Consider the following 19,981-nt stretch of genomic DNA (forward strand, 5'->3'; position numbering starts at 1 on the left):
TCCGACGTGGATTGCTGGGTGACTTTGCACTGCTGCCACTGAACCCCTATCTGCTTGGAGTCACTGGAGCCTTGACTGGGGGCTGGAGCAGAGCCCCATGAATGATGTGATCGCTGCCTGTGAGGAGCGGAGTTGAGAGGCTTGATGAAGTCTTGTAGACCCCCTGACTGCCCGAGCACTCCCCTGCATGCTGACTTCCTGCGGGAGGCCAGTCTTGACTCAGTACCTCCCCTCATAAATAGGAGCCCCAGCAGTCTGGCACCCTGTGAGCAGGAGGAGTGCCTGGAAGAGCTGACCAATGTCAGGCCTGTCTGGATGGGCCTTCGAGTGCGGAGGGAGAGTTGGGTCCACCCTGAAGACTCTGCTTCCTCATTCAGGGGACACCGCTTCGTGAGGAAACCCTCCTCCTCCACTTTGCTACATACCATTGTGACCCTTTGGAAGCCCTTAAGGCCCCTGAGGGCAACACCTTACTGCCTGCACTCTGCCCATTGCCCTGACCGAGGAAAGTTGACATTTGTGGCCAAACTCCCCCCACAGAGAACGGGCTAATGCGAAGGGCGCCCCACTCATGCCACACCCTGCAGCAGATGATAACACATGCAGGGGACTCTAACACGCCTGAAGGGCTGCCCTCAGCCCTCCATTGATGGTATCTCAATCAATCAATTAGGGAATTGTAAGCACGATACTCACCCGTGAGGGTCTCAAGGTGCTGAGGGGGGTCCGCAGCTCTGTTTAGCCAAAGAGCCAGGTCTTGAGGGTCTTCCCGAAGGTGTTCAGGGAGGGGGCGCGAATGATGTCTGCCGGGAGCTCGTTCTAGGATCTCCCCTGGCTCATGAGACTCGAGTGAGGGCCCAGGTCTCCCGGTGTTCTATCTACCCGCCTGGTATTAGCGAACGCCCTCTACACTTCATTGTTCCTTTCTTCTGTTGGCATAGGAATCCATTTGTCGCACTACCATGACCTCCCAATGCAACGCAAAAAGGGACACAACCCTTAAGAATCTGTTTACTAAGACACCAGCGAAAAAGACAGATCAGGCTAGAGAAGCATCTCTGACCCGGCCTACCCCCGACGAGACAGTGACGGGAAGCTCCCATGGGGATGAACTCCTGTAACAAGTGCACTCTTTGGGACCCTCAGTTAGGACTTCACAACACTCAAGCAAGACATAGCGATGGAGGTGAAAGACCTCAGACGAGATCAAGGTGACCTGGGTCAGCGAGTGGATTCTATGGGGCAAACCTATGACTCTCATGAAGAAGTATTGGATGGACATAGAGGTACAGTATCACCTAGAGGATATTGAAAACTGATTTTGGTGCTCTATTATCCATATAAAAAGAGTGCCCTTACAGCCAATACCTGGGAAATTTGAGGACTATGTTACTCGCCTATTTCTCCATGTGGCCCCAGAACTTGCAGACCAAGAAATCATCCTCCATCAAACCCATGGATCAGGTCATCCAGCCCGTTCTCCAGGACAAGCGCAAGATATTTTCATGTGCTTACACTACTACAGACAAACAGAGGCCATTATGTCTGCGGTGCATGACAAGACTACTATTGACTTTGAAGGCATAAAAATATGGCTTTACCAGGATATGCCCCAATGGCACTGCAACGCCGGAGGGCCCTTAGGCCCTTGAGAGACTTTCTACGGAGAAAGAATTAGATACAAGTGGGGGCACCCTTCCGGCCCAAAATTGACTGGAACAACGAGACACAGAGTATTTAAACCTTAGAAGAAGCTCGATCCCTGCTGAACATGGCGGCATTCTCCAGGGAACGCCCGCCCAAACACCTTCGTGGGGCCCAGTCTTCCCTCCTGCAGACCTGCGCAGTTCTACCCGCCCAAGGAAGAAAAAGCTTTGTAAGTCCTCTGAAACTCAGTCACAGAGAAAAGGGCTGCGCTGCTGCGCCAGCTACAGCGCCAAGACAGTGCCTCTGATGCCCTAACAGATCAGCGTCTGTTCCAATGCTAATCAGCCGGTGAAAGTTAGTCCTCCCTCCTGGGGGCCCCAATGTCATCTTGTTTGTAAACCACCTGGGCCTAGGGAGCGGCTCCTCCCCTCACTGCAGCTGTTTCTTGGCAGCGAAGCTCCTTAGCCACAAGTTGGAGAATGAAGAGACTTGCTGCAAAGACATGGACCCTCAAACTTTGCACCCCCTTCCCACTTCTGACGACCTATGCACACTCATTCAAATCTCAAACACCATATAACAGCAATGCATGCAGGGGATTAATGTGTATTTCTGGCCTCATATTGCCTTTGCTGGACTCCACATACCCGCTTGCCGATGATTAATGTACTCAGCCTCAATGTCAGAGGTCTTAATGCTCCAGTGAAGTGGTTTGGGGTCCTTTTTTTCTAAATGATGCCTAATGTGACATCTGTCTCGTACAAGAGACTCACATGCTCAAAGCCGGCTGGAAGCGTTTACGCTCCCGATGGCTAAAGGTAAGCCCGTCTGCGCCCGTCCGCGACCGGATCGCGTCCAGCGCCAGGACCCCTGGCCCACGAAGACCCCGACCTACCCGCCTGACGTACTCCGCCGCCACCCTCATCGCTCTCAACACCGGCCGACTCCAAGATTGCCACCAAGCCACACCACGACACACCCACGGACCTTTCAGCTGCCACGCCTGCAAGTTCTCCTGCATCCAGACCAGCCCCGCACCAGCACCCGCCAAGTCGAACACCAGCAGCACCCACCTCAAGTGCATCCTGCTCAACACCCGCTCCGTCCACAGACACGCCATCGAACTCTGGAACCTCCTAGACGCCACAGCCCCTGACGTTGCCTTCCTCACGGAGACCTGGATGAACGCCTCCTCAGCTCCCGACATCGCCATCGCTATCCCAGAGGGCTACAAGATCGTCCGGAGGGACCGAAACGCCAACCAGATGGGAGGAGGCATCGCCATCATCCACAGGAACGCCATCCGTCTCACGACCAGCATCGACAACACCCTGACCAGCGCCGAACACCTGCACTTCCAGATCCACACCAACCCGAACACCACCCTCAGAGGCACCCTGATCTACCGACCCCCTGGACCACGCACGCAATTCAGCGAGGACATCGCCGACTTCGTCAGCCCGCACGCCCTCCCCTCCGCTGACTACATCCTCCTGGGAGACCTCAACTTCCATCTGGAGAACAACAACGACCACAACACCAGCACCCTGCTCGACAACCTCGCCAACCTGGGACTCAAGCAACTGGTGTCCACCCCCACCCACCTCGCCGGACACACACTCGACGCCGTCTTCTCATCCAGCAAAGACATCGCCTTCAGCCACGCCACTGAGCTTCAATGGACGGACCACAGCTGCGTCCACTTCACCTTTAAGAGAACGACGACTCACCATCACCAGCAACAGGCCGCCCGCAGAAGCTGGAACAAGATCACAGCAGACCAGCTCGCCGCCTCCCTGAGCCAGCACCCTCCTGCCAGCTCAGCGAACCCCAGCCAGGCCGCCGACAACCTCACGAAGTGGATCAGCAACTGCGCAGACGAACTCGCCCCGCTGAGGACCCCACCTAGCAGACCCGGCAGCAAGAAGGCCCCATGGTTCACCGACGAACTCAAGAGCTCCAAGAAGAACTGCCGAGCCCTCGAGAAAGTCTGGAAAAGGGAACCGACACCGGACAACAGAACCTCCTACAAACTTGCTACCCGGAAACACCACCAGCTGATCCGCGCCGCCAAGAAAACAGCATTCAAGGACCGGTTGGACAACAACGCACACAACGGCAAGGAACTCTTCAACATCGTGAAAGAGCTTTCCAACCCCAGCGCAGGAAACAACGATATCACCCCATCGCAAGACCTCTGCAACTCCCTTGCCTCATACTTCCACAACAAGATCACGGACATACACAGTAGCTTCAACAACCAACCAACGCACACCATGACCGTCCAACCACCCCCACCCACCACCACCCTCCACGCCTGGACCCCGATCAGCACCGAAGACACCATCCGCACGATGAACTCCATCCACTCCGGATCACCGACCGACCCCTGCCCTCACCACGTCTTCAACAAGGCCGACGCTGTCATCGCACCCCACCTGCGAGACATCATCAACACATCCTTCGACACCGCCACCTTCCCCGAGAGCTGGAAACACGCCGAACTCAGCGCTCTACTCAAGAAACCAACAGCGGACCCCACCGACCTCAAGAATTACCGCCCCATCTCGCTTCTCCCGTTTCCAGCCAAAGTCATCGAGAAGACAGTCAACAAGCAGATGGCGGCCTTCCTCGAGACGAACGGATCCCTCGACCCCTCACAGTCCGGCTTCCGAGCCAAACACAGCACCGAGACCGCCCTCATCGCCGCCACCGATGACATCCGAGCCCTGATGGACAATGGAGAAACAGCGGCCCTCATCCTCCTAGACCTCTCCGCGGCTTTCGACACGGTCTGCCACCGCACCCTAGTACGGCGCCTCAGCAACATCGGAATCAAGGACAAGGCGCTGGAATGGATCATCTCCTTCCTCGACGGAAGAACACAGAGAGTCCGCCTACCACCGTACAAGTCAGAGGCCTCCGAAGTCATCTGCGGCGTCCCCCAAGGATCATCTCTGAGCCCCACCCTCTTCAACGTCTACATGAGCCCCCTCGCGGCCATCGTACGCAAACACAACCTCAGCATAATCTCCTACGCCGACGACACCCAGCTGATCCTCTCCCTGACCAACGACCCCGCCGCCGCCAGAGTCAACCTGCACGAAGGGATGAAAGAGGTAGCCGAGTGGATGACGACCAGCCGCCTGAAACTGAACTCGGACAAGACGGAGGTCCTCATCCTGGGCTCCTCACCCTCCGCCTGGGACGACTCCTGGTGGCCTCTCGCCCTGGGCACCGCACCCAAACCGACAGACCATGCACGTAACCTGGGCTTCATCCTGGACTCCTCCCTCTCCATGACCAGGCAGGTCAACAACGTCTCCTCGGCGTGCTTCAACATCCTACGCATACTACGGAAGATCTTCTGGTGGATCCCCACAGAGACCAGGAAGACCGTCACCCAGGCCCTCGTCACCAGCCGTCTGGACTACGGTAACGCCCTCTACGCCGGTACCACCGCCAAGCTCCAGAAGAGACTCCAGCGGATCCAGAACGCCTCAGCCAGACTCATCCTCGACATCCCACGATCCAGCCACATCTCCGGACATCTGAGAGACCTTCACTGGCTCCCAGTCAACAAGAGAATCACCTTCCGCCTCCTCACCCACGCACACAAAGCCCTACACGACCAAGGCCCGAGCTACCTCAACAGCCGAGTCAACTTCTACGCTCCCACACGCCACCTCCGATCAGCCAACCACGCCCTCGCCGCCGTCCCCCGCATCCGAAGAGCGACTGCAGGAGGAAGGTCCTTCTCCTACCTGGCCGCCAAGACCTGGAACTCCCTCCCGACCGACCTGCGCCTGACCCAAGACCACCTCTCCTTCAGGAAGAAGCTGAAGACCTGGCTATTCGAGCAGTAACGGCACCCCCCCCCCCCAGCGCCTTGAGACCCTACGGGTATGTAGCGCGCTTTATAAGTGTCACTGATTGATTGACTACAAATACTTCTCCTTGGGTTAAGTGAAGAAAACAGGGGTGGCAATCCATTTGTCGACTCACATTGCAGGGTGGGTGACACACTGCGGTACCGGGCAAGCTCCTATTGCTGCGCATCAATCTGAAAGATCATAGGCTCATGCTGGCTAATCTCTAACCCCAATGACCACCAGGAAACTTTCCTTAAAGATGCAATGGGCACGTTCTAACCACCTCAGACACAGACATCATTATAGGGGGTGACTTCACCATAGTGGTTGATTCCCAGCTGAATAGATCTGTCCAACAACCAGGGCAGACTGGTGCTCTTACACATGTCTGTAGGCTGTGGCTGACAAATCCGAGGCTGAAAGTCATGTGGCGACAAACACATTTGACCGCGAAGGACTACACTTTCTTTTCTGCAGCAAACCAGACGTACGCCCGCATTGATTTCTTCCTCACCTCTCTACACACCACTGGTGCAGCTACGGCAGTGGATATTGGGGTGGCTGCCCTTCGGACCACTCCCCTGTCACCTGAAAAATATGCACCTCCTAGCTCTACACTGCCTCCCTATACTTGGTGACTTAATGCTAAGGCCATTACCTATAAACAAACACTTACTGAAGTCATGGCCACTATCAACTCATTCTTGGCTAGTAATAATACGCCAACCACACCTATCACACTACTGTGGGAAACAATAAAAGCCGCAGTGTGGTGTCAATTTATTGCTATAGCAGCCCACCTCGATAAAGATAGGCACAATCTGCGGGCCCAACTAGAAACTAAGGTCAGGGAGCAAGAGGAATCACATAGGCGCACTGGCTCGCTTGCGACTCAATGTCAACTTACGGCGGCCCGCAAGCAACTAAAAGCCCTAGATATGGACAGGGCAGAATACGCACTGTTACATATACAGCAAAAGTATTATGTAGGAGGGAGCAAAGCAAACACCTATTGGCCCAACGCCTCCTCTCCCAAGCTGTGCAACATAGGGTGAATGAACTGGTTGGTTCTGATGGCACCCCAAAATATCAGGAGGAGCTGATCATCTAGGAATTTTAATGTTTTTTTAAAACTCTCTAGTCGGCTGAGGATCTTGATGCTGAGAACATTGATGCCTATCTGGCGCCTTTCCCCTTAGCCTGCATCCCTCAGACAGATATCGCCACTCTGAATGGAGACATTGCTCCCAATTAAGTTCTCATGGCTATACTACGTCTACAACTTGGTAAGGGCCCTGGACACAATAGGTATAGCGCAGACTTTTATAAAACATTTGGCACATTGCTGGCCCCCATACTGGCAAGGCTATACAAAGCCTTTACCACTACTGGTACCCTGACAGACACAATGCAAATTGCCACGATCACAGAAATTCTCAAACCTGGTAAAGGCCCTAAAAACTGCTCCTCCTACCACCCTATTGCGTTACTAAATGTGGATGCTAATATCTGTACGGGTATTTTGGCTAACAAACTGGCTCTCTACATGAAAGGCCTGGTGGATCCCGATCAGATTGGGTTTATACCCAAGAGGGGCTGCAGCGACAACACAAAACGTATTTGTCACCTTTTAGTCAATATGCAGTAATCCAGCACACCGGCTCTTCTCCTCTCTTTCGATGCAGAGAAGGCCTTTGGTCAGGTACAGTGGCCATATCTTTGCTGGGTGTTGACACAGTTTTGTCAGTGGAGCCAGTGGAGCTATACTTACCCAAGGGCAATGGTGAGGGTTAATGGAATCTTGTCCCAGTTCTTTCAAATCTCCAGATGCAGTTCACAGTGTTCCCCCATGTAACCCTTACTCTTTGCCTTATATACGAAGCCCTTTGCTGAGAGGATATGTAATAACCCACACATTAAGGTATAAGTATGGGGGGCAGAGAACACAAGGTAGTGCACTATGCCGATTATGTTGTACTAGTTTTATTGAACCTTTACGATTCTATGCCAGCGGTGTTGGGAGAACTGGCTGTCTTTGGAGAGGCTTCTATCTTCAAGACTAACCTCCAGAAATTCTCTATACTGAACCACAACATCCCAAAGGCTGATCAAGTTCAGCTTGAGAATGGATTGTCATTCACTTGGGTCCCACAGGGGGTAGCATACCTTGGTCACTAGATACACCCTACAACTGGCTTGCTCAGATCTATCCAAGGGGAAGGGCTATGGCCTCTCTTGGCTTGGCCGTTTAGCAGCCGTCAAGATGATGCTCCAATCAAACATTTTATACGTCATGTAAACCGTGCCACTCCTACCTCCTCTCCCTTGACAGATTGGGAATACATATGGACAGTAAGAAGGCATGGATAGCAAAGGCACAGGCATACCTGCCTCAATCGGATGGAGGACTTGGGGTTCCCAATCTATTGTACTATTATAAGGCAGCACAGATGCATCATATGGTGGAGTGGTGTTGGCCTAGCACTGAAAAACATTGGAGTTTTATCGATCAAGCAGTGGCAGGCTTCCATATTTGGAAGGTTCAGTGGCTATGGAAGATAATTGCCCAGATGGGGTCTATATCACACCGGTACTCCAATGCACCATGGGAGCTTGGGACAGAGTGCTGCTCCAACGGGCACTATTCACCTCCATTTCACATCAGACACTGATTATAGGGAATCCAGATTTCTCGCCGTGCTCCAGGGCTCAGCATTTACTGCATGGAAGGAGGCAAACTTCAAAAGGATATGTGACCTATTCGATTTTAATGGCCTTATGAACTTTTCCCACATCTAGTCTGCCTATGGACTCCCATCCACAACGCGTTGGCAATACATGGCTATCCACCACTGGTTGTTACAGCCCCATGCTTCGTCCTCATGCCAGTAGACCCCTCACCCCATTTGAGAAATGTCTCCTTACCCGTTCTTCTGATAAATGCCTCCTCTTCATTATCTATGCCGTTCTCACAACACCACTGAAATCATCAGAAACATTCACGCAGCGAAGGTGGGAGGTGAAATACGAAAGCACCTTTACTGATAAAGATTGGCGCTATATTCTCCACAGCACCCGCTCCTCAGCCCGCAGTACCTCCAGCAAAGAAATGTTCCTTAAAATTGCACTTTATTGATACTTCTCCCCTGCCAGGGTTACCCAGTGCAAAGCAGACGGGGAAATGCATGCTGGCGGCACTGTGGACAGGTGGGCACTCTCACTCATATTCTTTGGCAATGCCCCAAGATACGTTCTTTTTGGTGCAAGGTAATGGCTGTCGTGGACGAAATGTATGACACAGACATACCTAGGCTTCTCAGCTACACTTTGCTAGGACTCTCGAACACTGTGATGTACTCCCGAACCGCTTGACATATCCCCTAAAATCTGCAAACAGGCAAACCATTACTTTCATGCTGGAAGCTGCCAAACAGCTCTTGCTTTCCAGCTTTCCAGCGATCCCAACGCAACCAGACTGACTGCACAAACAATGGGAATTGCTGGGCTTGGAGAAGTTGACGGTGTGTCCGACGCACATGTTACCCTGGTTTGATAAGACATGGGGGCCATGCATTCAGTACCTGTGGGATGAATTTAGAGAATTGACCTGCCCGATATACTTAAGAGTTCTATGCCTGACCCACCCTAACTGAAAGTCCAACTAATTTGGTAGATTGTGTTCAATCATCCTCTCTTACATTTCCCGCCATTCCTATAATATCCCCTTAGGTTGTCAGTACACACACCCTACACTTTCTTGTATGCTCTCCTGACTGTTCTCCCCTTTGTTTCTGCACACCTCCCCATCTAATGTTACAGGTTTACTGGATGCTTCCCCACCAGCCAATGGTTGCAGGTGGGTTGATTGTTGTACCTTGTTGCCTATAGTAATAAAAGAGAACTTGAACCTAAAATAGGGCAAGGTGATTGATTGGCTCTAGGTATCTTGTAGAGAATGTTGTATACTGCAATATAATACTAGAGTTAATAGAGGACCCAAGAAATCCACATTATGCTTGAATAGATCCAGGGGTACTCCATCCTAATCAAGAGCTTTATTGCTTGAACTAGATATTACCGCTTTGGCAAGAGGTCCAGTATGATAAACACAGTGCACCCCTGTGAATGGATGTAACTTATACAGTTGCGAGAAAAAATAACACGTGCCAGCCTGCATTCTCTCAATAAGTGCTCTGTCTTCCTGAGGGACAAGAGGACAAATTGAGATTTATTTAAAATGTTCCATAATCTAAAGGTTTCTTAGCACTCCGAACCCTCAATTAACTTCGCCTAAGTGTCTTCTTGTATCAGCCTTTGTCTTATGTCGTGAGACATTCCTTCTAGTGACTTCTATCACTGCAGACCTCATCCTCATCGGGAACTCTCAAAAATTATTACAGAGGATGATACATTTCATACCATCGTTATATTTATTTTGTAAGCCATTTAGATGTACAGAGGTTAGTTCTTTTATTACAGGGAGCTGCAAGTACAGTTTGCACAGTTCAAACCAATTTTAGAAAAGAAGAGAGAATTTAAGTCTCAATTCAATTGATATCAAGATCAATCATAGTTCTCTATCAAAGAATTAGCAAGCAATTTAATGCACAATTGTCAACCTACTCTCATTTTCATCAGTGGCCTTGTGAGGTCACTGAGATTCCTGAGCACTTCAAAGGGAGGAGTGATTTGAACGTGGTGAATAATACTAAACTTTATTGCATGATTTGTTAAAACCCTTGCAACGCTCTACAAAATTGAAAATCATTAGGAATATATAAAATTGATAATTTGATCTACATTTTTTACAGTATTATTATAAGACATCCATCATCATGTCATTCTAAAACTCTGTTATGAATGCACTATTCGTAGATCTTCTAATTGTGTTGCAGTAAGGAGACCGCAGTCCTAATTAAAATAGACGTCTAAGTCCAAGGCCGACTGCCTGTGCGCCTCTCCCCTTCCACTGGTATTTTTGTTATCCAAAGCTGTCTGAAAGTATAGCCAAATCGCAGGTGAAGATGGTTCGGAGCAGGCTGGTGCAAATAGGCAGGAGGTCTAGGTCTCAGGCCGAGTATCCAATAAGCATCTCGCCTCCTCTATCTTTTTTACAAAGCAATCCGTGAACCTGACCAAGGTGGAATTTAAGATGGTATTCCGGGGTCAAAACAGGCCAGCACTGCGCCTCTGCAAGATCTGACATCTTTGTCGATCCATCCCCTTCGTAGTAGAGCCTTTCTATCTTCTAGGAGGTTGGGCAAACATAGCACGTGCAATATATCTTCCCTATGTTGGCCACAGAGCCGGCACGTTTCTTGTGCACAATCTCTTTTCCATTTAGGGAGATGGCAATTCATTGGCATCACCCCCATTCGCAGTTTTAAAAAACAGAGCTTAGTGCGTGCGTTGAAGGTAACTGTTAGGTACCTCTGGGATTTCAACTGTGCATAGGTGCCAAGGGTCATCCAACCGTGACTCCGTGCCGAGAGGCTGGCCCTGTCTTCTTCTGCAGAGAGTCATTTCGTTCTCAGTTTTACTATCCTCTTGAATTCCTGTTGGCTTGCATGTAAGTCCCAGAGCTTGCTCAGGCCAAGAGTGTTAAGGCCGCAGGACAGGTAGCGATGCCCCGCTGGCCATCGACTTGTATTCAGCTGTACCCACAAATGATGAGCCAGGCTGCCCCCCTTTGACACCCATAGCTTGTGGCAGCTTATTAAAAAAGTCGCCATTCGGCCCAGATCTGAATTCCAGCCTGATTTGTGCTGGTGAAGTGTGTGGGGGTAGCTGGAAAATCGTTATAAAACGTTTTGCGACTATTTTATCTAATTGGCCGCTGTCCAGCCATTTTAGCATCTCACTCCCATAGGTTAGAGTTGGAATAACCTTTGCCTGGGCCACCTGGAGAGAATGTTGGGCCGTTTAGTTTCTTGTGAATGGAGCTGAGTGCATAGGACAGCGCAATTCCTTTCTTTTTCTGTTCACCCAGTTGATTTGTGTATCTGCCGTTGTTATTCAAAAAAACTCCTAGGTACTTGTGGCATCCGGTTGCTTCTATTCTTTCCTGATTTAAAAACCATACCAGATCCTTGGGCCCTGGTGAACGAATCGCCAGAATTTTGGTTTTGTTATTGTTGATCTGAAGCCCATTCCTGATTGAATAGGTGGTGGTTGCATCCAGTAGACGTTGTAGTCCTATCTTGGTATGGCCAAGAAGAAGCAGGTCATCGGCATACAATAGGTTGGACAGATGAAGACTACCTATTTTAGATGGATGCGAGTTGACTAAATTAAGGGCTTCCGGAAGATCAGACAGGAATAAATTGAAAAGTGTGGGGGGCCAGAACACACCCTTGCTTAAGGCCTTGTGTTGTTGAAATTGGTCATTACAGTCGTGAGCTATCTCCGTCCTTAATCCTGACCCACGTGTACTGATGCAAGAGCTGCAAAGCCCTAAGCAAGCTGTTTGGAATTTTCAATAGAGAGAGTTTCTGCCACAGCTTCGACCTATTGACCTTATCGAATGCCGATTTGTCAATAAATTCCATGTAGATGGGGCTGTTGCTGGCTTCCTCCTGGTCTATCAAAAAAGAGAGTGCCATAAGATTGACCATTGTTGCTTGTAAATCCGATTTGGTTTGGTGGAATTATTGAGCTTGCATCGGCCCATGCCCGAAGAGAATTCAACAGTATGCCTGCGAAGTACTTTGCATCCTTATCGATTTGAACGAGGTGAATAAAGGTTAGTGGTTGCTCCAAATACAAATAGTAATTCTAAAATCTGCAATTTTACTAAGGAGATCCAGGTAAACAAAACATGATCAATGATGGAAGCTGGTAAAACAGCTAATAACATACTGTTTGGTCAACATTATATGTATCTATGACATCTTTGGGATTGCAAGATTGATTAAAATATTTATCACACAGATCTTCCTCTAAGTTATCCCCTCCTCCTTCCCAATTTCATCTTAAAATCACCACTCATTAAAATCCATGGATGAAATGTCACACATAGACCAGGATTCACAAACTCAGATAACGCCAAATGTGACGTCTCACGATGTCGAGAGGGTGTACTAAAAAGTGATTATTATAAAAGTGAACTAGAATGATCTTGAGATGAAGGTTCATATCCAGTTCCATGGCTAAAATATTGAGTGAGGAAGTATCTAAGCCCTTTATATAACAAATCCAGTTCACATTTATCCAGATCATAAACTTCCCCCATAACCTTACATGAAGCAGATGATGCAGCTGGTGTTTGATATAGGAAACCTACTTGTCATGGACCATTTTAGCATCCAGGATACAACACAAATTAAATGCCCGAGGATATTTGAAGCAGTATATACCTCCCTTGAGGTTACAGCAGGGCCAAATTTTCCTGTACTGATGAATCATCTATATGAAAATTGAATTGGGGTGTAGCTAAAATTCCTGTATTTATTTGTAGTACAGCACATTTTTGAAATTGTTACACTCAAAAAATTAAAACATCTAAACATTTTTCATCTTCAGGATGCAAGTAGCTACTGACACAAGGGTTGCAGCCATGAAAAGTCTTGACTGTGCGAGAAAAAAACATATATTCTGTAAACGGGTGCACAGCAAGAGTACAACGGTGCACGTTTTATTGAGTGATCTCACAACAAAGAGCACGGCGGAGCAGAGAAAGGTTTAAAGACCCTTTGGCTGCCACAGTGTAGTATGCTGCCTTTGATGTTATTCATGTCATCTCATGCTCTGCCAGTGAAATGTTCCATGTATGATGTGTTGCAGAATGTTGGGAGTCAGAAGTGTCATTTGAGAAGGGCTGAGCAGCATGCTGGCTGCTCCTAGTGGGGTTTTGTACTGGACTTAGCTGCATGACCTGTAACTATCTACAAATAAACATCTGAAGATCCTCAACACGTCTGGACTCAGTCACTACACACTGGTTGGTGACAATTTGAGATTGGGTTTTGTGAATATTTGGTTATAAACATTCCCCTTCTCTGGCAATTTATGCCCTGATAGACATAAATAATTATTTAACTACTTTTCTGTAGCAACGTAGTTAGAGAACTCAGAATCAAAAGTTTAAGATACAATTATCAACATGTATATTGTCAAGATAACAGGAGACCTTATAGACATTCACTTAAATGCTGATCAGAGGAAAACAGGCAAGGTTGCACGTTATTCTCCAAGTCTGCAAAAAAGATAGTTAAAATCCTGGACTCTTAAGGGCAAGCTAGTGGGCTTTTCAGACTCTCCCAGCATGCAGTGTATGGAGCCTCGCAAGAAACAGCCAGTATGTTCAGCATCCTTCCTGCATGCCTGTCTGCTGCTTGAATGCCCCCATTGTGGGCCTCAGACAGATGGCTTTGCATAATCAAGACAGACCCAGCTATGGAGACAGCAGCACAGAGATGTTATTGTAAGATATTCAGTTCCAAAGTGGATTGCTGGCTCAACTGCTGCCATTGTGTGAAAGGAAATAATTACAAGGCAAAAACACTGTAAATGTGTAAGACAACAATTTTGTTTATGAGCTTTCACTGATTTCAGTAGAAATACTTAAAAAGTGTTAATTGCTTTTCTGTTTTCACGGAGTTAGAAAGACTAGGGATGGTTGTCAATATGTGTTCAGAAGATAGTCAGGGTCACATTTTATCCCAGCGCTGCATGCGCCTACTTTAAAATAAATATGACAGGTGGGGCCAAGAGGCGCAGTTTACTTATGTTTGGCTAAATGTCCAACTTTTCAAGGATTCACAACGAACCCCAGGTGTACTTCAGGAAATCTACAACAGTAGGCGAGCTTCTGGAATACTCACACCAGTCTGTATATTTACATATGCACATTTTTTTTAAAAGTGGAAACACCAATGATGTACAAAGGTGCCTTAACCATATACCTTTTTTGCTCTCTCTTTGTGTAGAAGCCCCTTCTCTGACAACCCCGTTTATTAAGAGGATGCTGCCACCTCTTCCCCACCTGGCAAGGTGCTTCATTATTCCTTCCATCGAAGCAGATTTCTGTGCTTTCATGTGGGAGACCATTTCACAAGGTTTGTGAATATAAACCCTAGTTACCCACTAGATATTCCACGTCTGTGAACATGGTCCGTGACTGGCTACCCTCCCCTCCCAGCTTTCCACACCACCTTGACGAATAGACATAAGCAAATTATCTTTGGAAGGCGGGGGTCAGGGAACCCCCGGCCGTATTTATTATATAAAACAATAAAAGATGAATATCAGCATTACTTCAATTATGCAAGAATAAGCAAAATTCATGACATTAGATTTACAGTATCGTAGACAAATATCAAAGGCTAACCTTAACAAACGTCTAATACAGCGTGTTTCCTATCCGAATCTAACATCCTGCCTGAATTTTGCATTCTAACATATCTGGCCGGACGGCAAGGTCGCTAACCGGTGTCAAGTCCTACTAACCACGCCCTTACCTAGAGGTGCGCATGCGCGACAGTGGACCGCCTACCCCGTCTGCATCGTGAACTCCATTTAACCAACAAGGAGGGCCCTTACACTTTGCGTCGTATGCTGACGTCATGGTGTATGTGCGGGGTGGCTACCAGCCTAAGGAAAGCGTGACTCCCTCCCCCGCATTTTTAGCAGCTAGCGGATATTCCTGCCCCTGAAGTTCTAGGAGGGACCAGTGGCCCCTCCCCCTGGGCCGCCCCCTCCGTGGATGGTGACGCCCCCCTTAGGACCTTAAATTGCTGCTCACCGATCATGACCTTACCGCCTGACCAACCCTAATAAATACGACGATGAACCTAGAAAAAGAACTCGCTAAAGGACAACTACACTACACTAAAACCACCAATGCAGATACAAAGGATGCTGTACTAATGGGAAAAAAGGCCTAAGTACACACAACATTACATTTTTAATGACAACATAATCACAGCTATATAACGGGAAAAAGGCCTAGGTAGCCACAACCTTGTTTAATAACACAATCACACCTGTATAACGGGAAAAAAGGCCTAATTGCAGACAACATTCCTAACTAACCACAACCAATCCTGCCCTTCAACGGGAAAAAGGCCTATGTAAAACTTACTAGCACCCCTGACTAACATTGTTTAATAGCTTGTTTTTTTTTTTTTGGGCTGGTGGGTGGGAAATAATTAATCCGCCCCGAGCGTGGGGCACACGGCAGGCGCGGGGAGCGAGCCAGGAGCAAGAGGGCGCCCCCCCGCTCCCCGCGCCTTATAAGGAGGCTGCCGTCGCACTGGAGGCCCGCACCCCGAACGTCCCGCCCCCCTGCCCCGGAAGCCGAATGTCCGCTTCCGGGTCAGTCCCTGGCGATACATCAACCTATCGGTGTTGAGGGCGCGTCGCGCGCGTCATCGCCCCGCGACACACCCCCAAAACCGAAAGGCTGGGGGAGGGGGGGCGCCGCACCGCCATGTGGGCGTGGGGGCCGAGTGGCCCCCACTTTATACATGGTCCGTGACTGGCTACCCTCCCCTCCCAGCTTTCCACACCACCTTGACGAATAGACATAAGCAAATTATCTTTGGAAGGCGGGGGGTCAGGGACCCCCCGGCCGTATTTATTATATAAAACAATAAAAGATGAATATCAGCATTACTTCAATTATGCAAGAATAAGCAAAATTCATGACATTAGATTTACAGTATCGTAGACAAATATCAAAGGCTAACCTTAACAAACGTCTAATACAGCGTGTTTCCTATCCGAATCTAACATCCTGCCTGAATTTTGCATTCTAACATATCTGGCCGGACGGCAAGGTCGCTAACCGGTGTCAAGTCCTACTAACCACGCCCTTACCTAGAGGTGCGCATGCGCGACAGTGGACCGCCTACCCCGTCTGCATCGTGAACTCCATTTAACCAACAAGGAGGGCCCTTACACTTTGCGTCGTATGCTGACGTCATGGTGTATGTGCGGGGTGGCTACCAGCCTAAGGAAAGCGTGACTCCCTCCCCCGCATTTTTAGCAGCTAGCGGATATTCCTGCCCCTGAAGTTCTAGGAGGGACCAGTGGCCCCTCCCCCTGGGCCGCCCCCTCCGTGGATGGTGACGCCCCCCTTAGGACCTTAAATTGCTGCTCACCGATCATGACCTTACCGCCACAGGCCAGCATTGTTTCCCGACGATCTGGCCCCCCCACAACTCCTGCCTAAAGGTCATCCTTACCTCAGAGAGCCCTTCAACCAAGCTAGGATATTATCACACCATATTCTATTCCCAGCCTCCGTCAAATGGACCCCATCCTGTAAGTACAAATCTTCCCCCCAAATAGCGCCATGTGGGATGGTCTGTAAGTGCGAGTTTCGGAAAAGTTTTTCTAACTTGGTATTGATCCTCTTTACCGAGTGATTCAATGCCCTGACAGACTCGCCACTGCAGCCGCGGTATCAGCTGAGACCAGACTACCGTGCAATCAGGGCACACCCTCCTTACCCAACCCGCTGCTGAAATGATCTCTTCCAGGAGGACCCTCCTACCCAGTCTAGCAAGGTCATTCCCCCCCAAATGAAGAATCACCACCGCCGGTGGGGCTGTGTGTTGGGCGACCAACTCAGCAAAGAATCCCCTAAACTGACTGAGGCAGAGACCCCCCCTCCCAAAGAAAGAGATGGACCAACCTTCGTGCTCTAGCTCCCTTCTACCCTTGCCTGCAAAAAAGACAGTTTTAGCACGATTGACACAAGAATGACCAACAATCCAAACCCTGCCTGACCGCGTCCTGTGTTCCTGACTGTTGCCACCTCGATGAGTTGCCGCTGAATCCTGATGACGACCCGAAGCAAGCTCTCCGCCTGCGTCACAGAGCGAAGGAACTGCAAAACCAGAAAAGAAAACCTGATGTCAGTAATACCCTAGGTACTTTACAACATGTGTACCCGCACATACCGTTTATAGCAATTGGAATTGGGAGACCATCTCCCAATTCTTCTAACACTGTTCACATGTAACCCCCTTGCGATTGCCTCAGTGGCTGCACCTATCCTAAAGGAGTGTGTGCCAAATTCCTTCGGGTCAAGGCCCACCCTGGCAATAGTCAACTCCATGACTCTTCTGAACTGATATTTGGTTAAAGGGGTGCCGTCCGCATGTAATAGAAGCGGCCCACCCAACAGTGCACCTCGTTGCTTGATGAAAGTCTCCACGTGGTGAACCGGGCAGCAAGGATTGGCCCTTGCCCTGTGCAGTACCACAGTCTCCCCCCGGGACTCCTGATCAGTTTTCGATCTCCTAATCGTCACCCACAATGTGTCTCCCTGAATCGCTGTGTTCAGGAATTGGATACCCCCCTGCCTATCTGCCTTAGAGGCTGCCACCAACTCACTCAGCCTCAACGCCCCATAAAAGGCTAATGTAAACGCTGCTTTAAACAATTGTATCTCCCAGCCCGAGCTACAGACGTCATGCAATGCAGGCAGTAATGCCGTCATCCTTTCCAAACCTATTGGTTTCCTAGTGTCAGCCGTGCTGCCCTGTAAGCGGCGCCAGCCCCTCAGACCTTTCCGCACAGCAAAGTTGTTAGTCGGATCTTTCACCCCCTTTGCTTGTGCGTAGAAGGAGACAGCTGCCCTATGCCTGTTAGCTGTGGCCACTGAGCAACCCTCGTGATGCAGACTACCCAGATAATCTGTGAAGCTATTTTCCAAAGCCCATCTGGATTCCCAGTCACGCCCCAAGAACGTGCAATATGAACCAAACGCCCCTTCATAAGCTGTCCTTGTCTTGGGAGCTAAGCTAGCAGCCACGAGGTCCGGTAATTTGGGGCACCAATCTGCCAGAGTGCTGACGGGAAGTGAGTCGGTGTAGGCTCTGCTGTTGGAAGATGTTCCCTGAATACCTGCATTTTTTGGCGAGAGAGTGCATCAGCTGCATTATTAAGGACACCTGGAACATGTTTTGCCCTAAATACAACATTCAATCGCAAGCATCTCAACACAATCTCCTTCAAGAGGCGGAGTATGAACCTACAGCGTGCCGCTTGGTGATTGATGCACTCCACCACCGTCATGTTGTCTGACCAGAATATTACCGATTTGTTACGCAGGAGGTCAGGCCAGACCATTAATGCAACCCAAATGGGGAACAGCTCCAGAAAACCAATGTTGGTTGTCAACTCACTGCACACTCATTCGTCCGGCCACCTGTGGGTGACCCACTTGTTCCCAAGGATGGCACCAAACCCAACACTCCCGGCAGCGTCAGTCCATAAACCTAACTCTGCTGAAGTAATGGGGGGGCCGGACCACACAACCCTGCCGTTGAAGTCCTCCAGGAATGCCATCCATATCCGCATGTCCTGGCGTACCTCAAGCGATAGTCTAGTGCGGTGGTGTTTCTCGCGCAGGCCCCTCATAGCCTGCGCAATTGAGCGAGAAAAGGGGCGAGCCATTGGTATCACCCTCAACGCGAAATTCAACTGGCCCACCGTTTCCTGAAGCTGTTGTAACGAGACCTTCTCTTTGGCCAGGCATGCGCGTAATGCCGCCTTGAATTTACATACCTTCTCCTTTGGGAGCCTGAAACAACCCTCCACAGTGTCTATTTCAATGCCCAGAAATTCTAAGCAAGTAGCTGGCCCTACTGTCTTCCCCGGCGCCAGCGGGACCCCAAAAGCCCGCATGAGCACACAAAATTCCACTAATGCCCGTGCACACTTCTGCGACCCAGCCGCACCCAGGAAGAGAAAGTCATCCAGGTAGTGCATGACCTGCTGGTGCCCGGTTGCCTGCCTCATTACCCATTCCAAGAAGGAACTGAACGTCTCAAAATAGGCACATGAGATCGAACAACCCATGGGCATGCATTTGTCCATGTAGTACTTCCCAGCAAACTTGAACCCCAAAAGGTGGTGATCCTCCTGATGCACAGGGAGAAGACGAAATGCAGACTCTATGTCAGACTTGGCCATCAATGCCCCTGGACCCAGGCCCCTAAGCAAGACTACCGCGTGATCAAAAGAGGCATATTTTACGCTGCAGACATTCTCATCTATGGCATCATTCAAGGATGCCCCCCTTGGGGCCGAGAGATTATGAATGAGTCTATATTCGCCTTTCTCTTTCTTAGGGACCACACCAAGTGGGGAACAGACAAAGTTGGGCACTGGCACCACGTCAAAAGGTCCTGCTAGCCTACCCAGGTGTAATTCTTTTTCAATTTTTGCAGCCACTACCCCTGGGTTATGCTTTACAGACAGTTGGTTCCTGCACTCAGTCTTACCTGTGTACCCTCCCGCCGGTATCCTGAAACCCCAGGAAAATCCCTCCTGAAGCAATTTAGCCGCTGCGTGATCCGGGTATCTGTTCAGCCAGGGAATCATTGCCATGACGTCAATGGGAGTGTGAGATACTAAACCCTCCTCTTGTCTATTCAGGTTTCCTTCTCCCCCTGGAGCCCTGGTTGCCACCCTTAAATCTGCAGGAAGTCTCTGGGTGTGAGGGGTCA

This window comes from Triturus cristatus, chromosome 2_1 (assembly GCF_964204655.1).
Source record: "Triturus cristatus chromosome 2_1, aTriCri1.1, whole genome shotgun sequence".
NCBI classification, from domain to species: domain Eukaryota; kingdom Metazoa; phylum Chordata; class Amphibia; order Caudata; family Salamandridae; genus Triturus; species Triturus cristatus.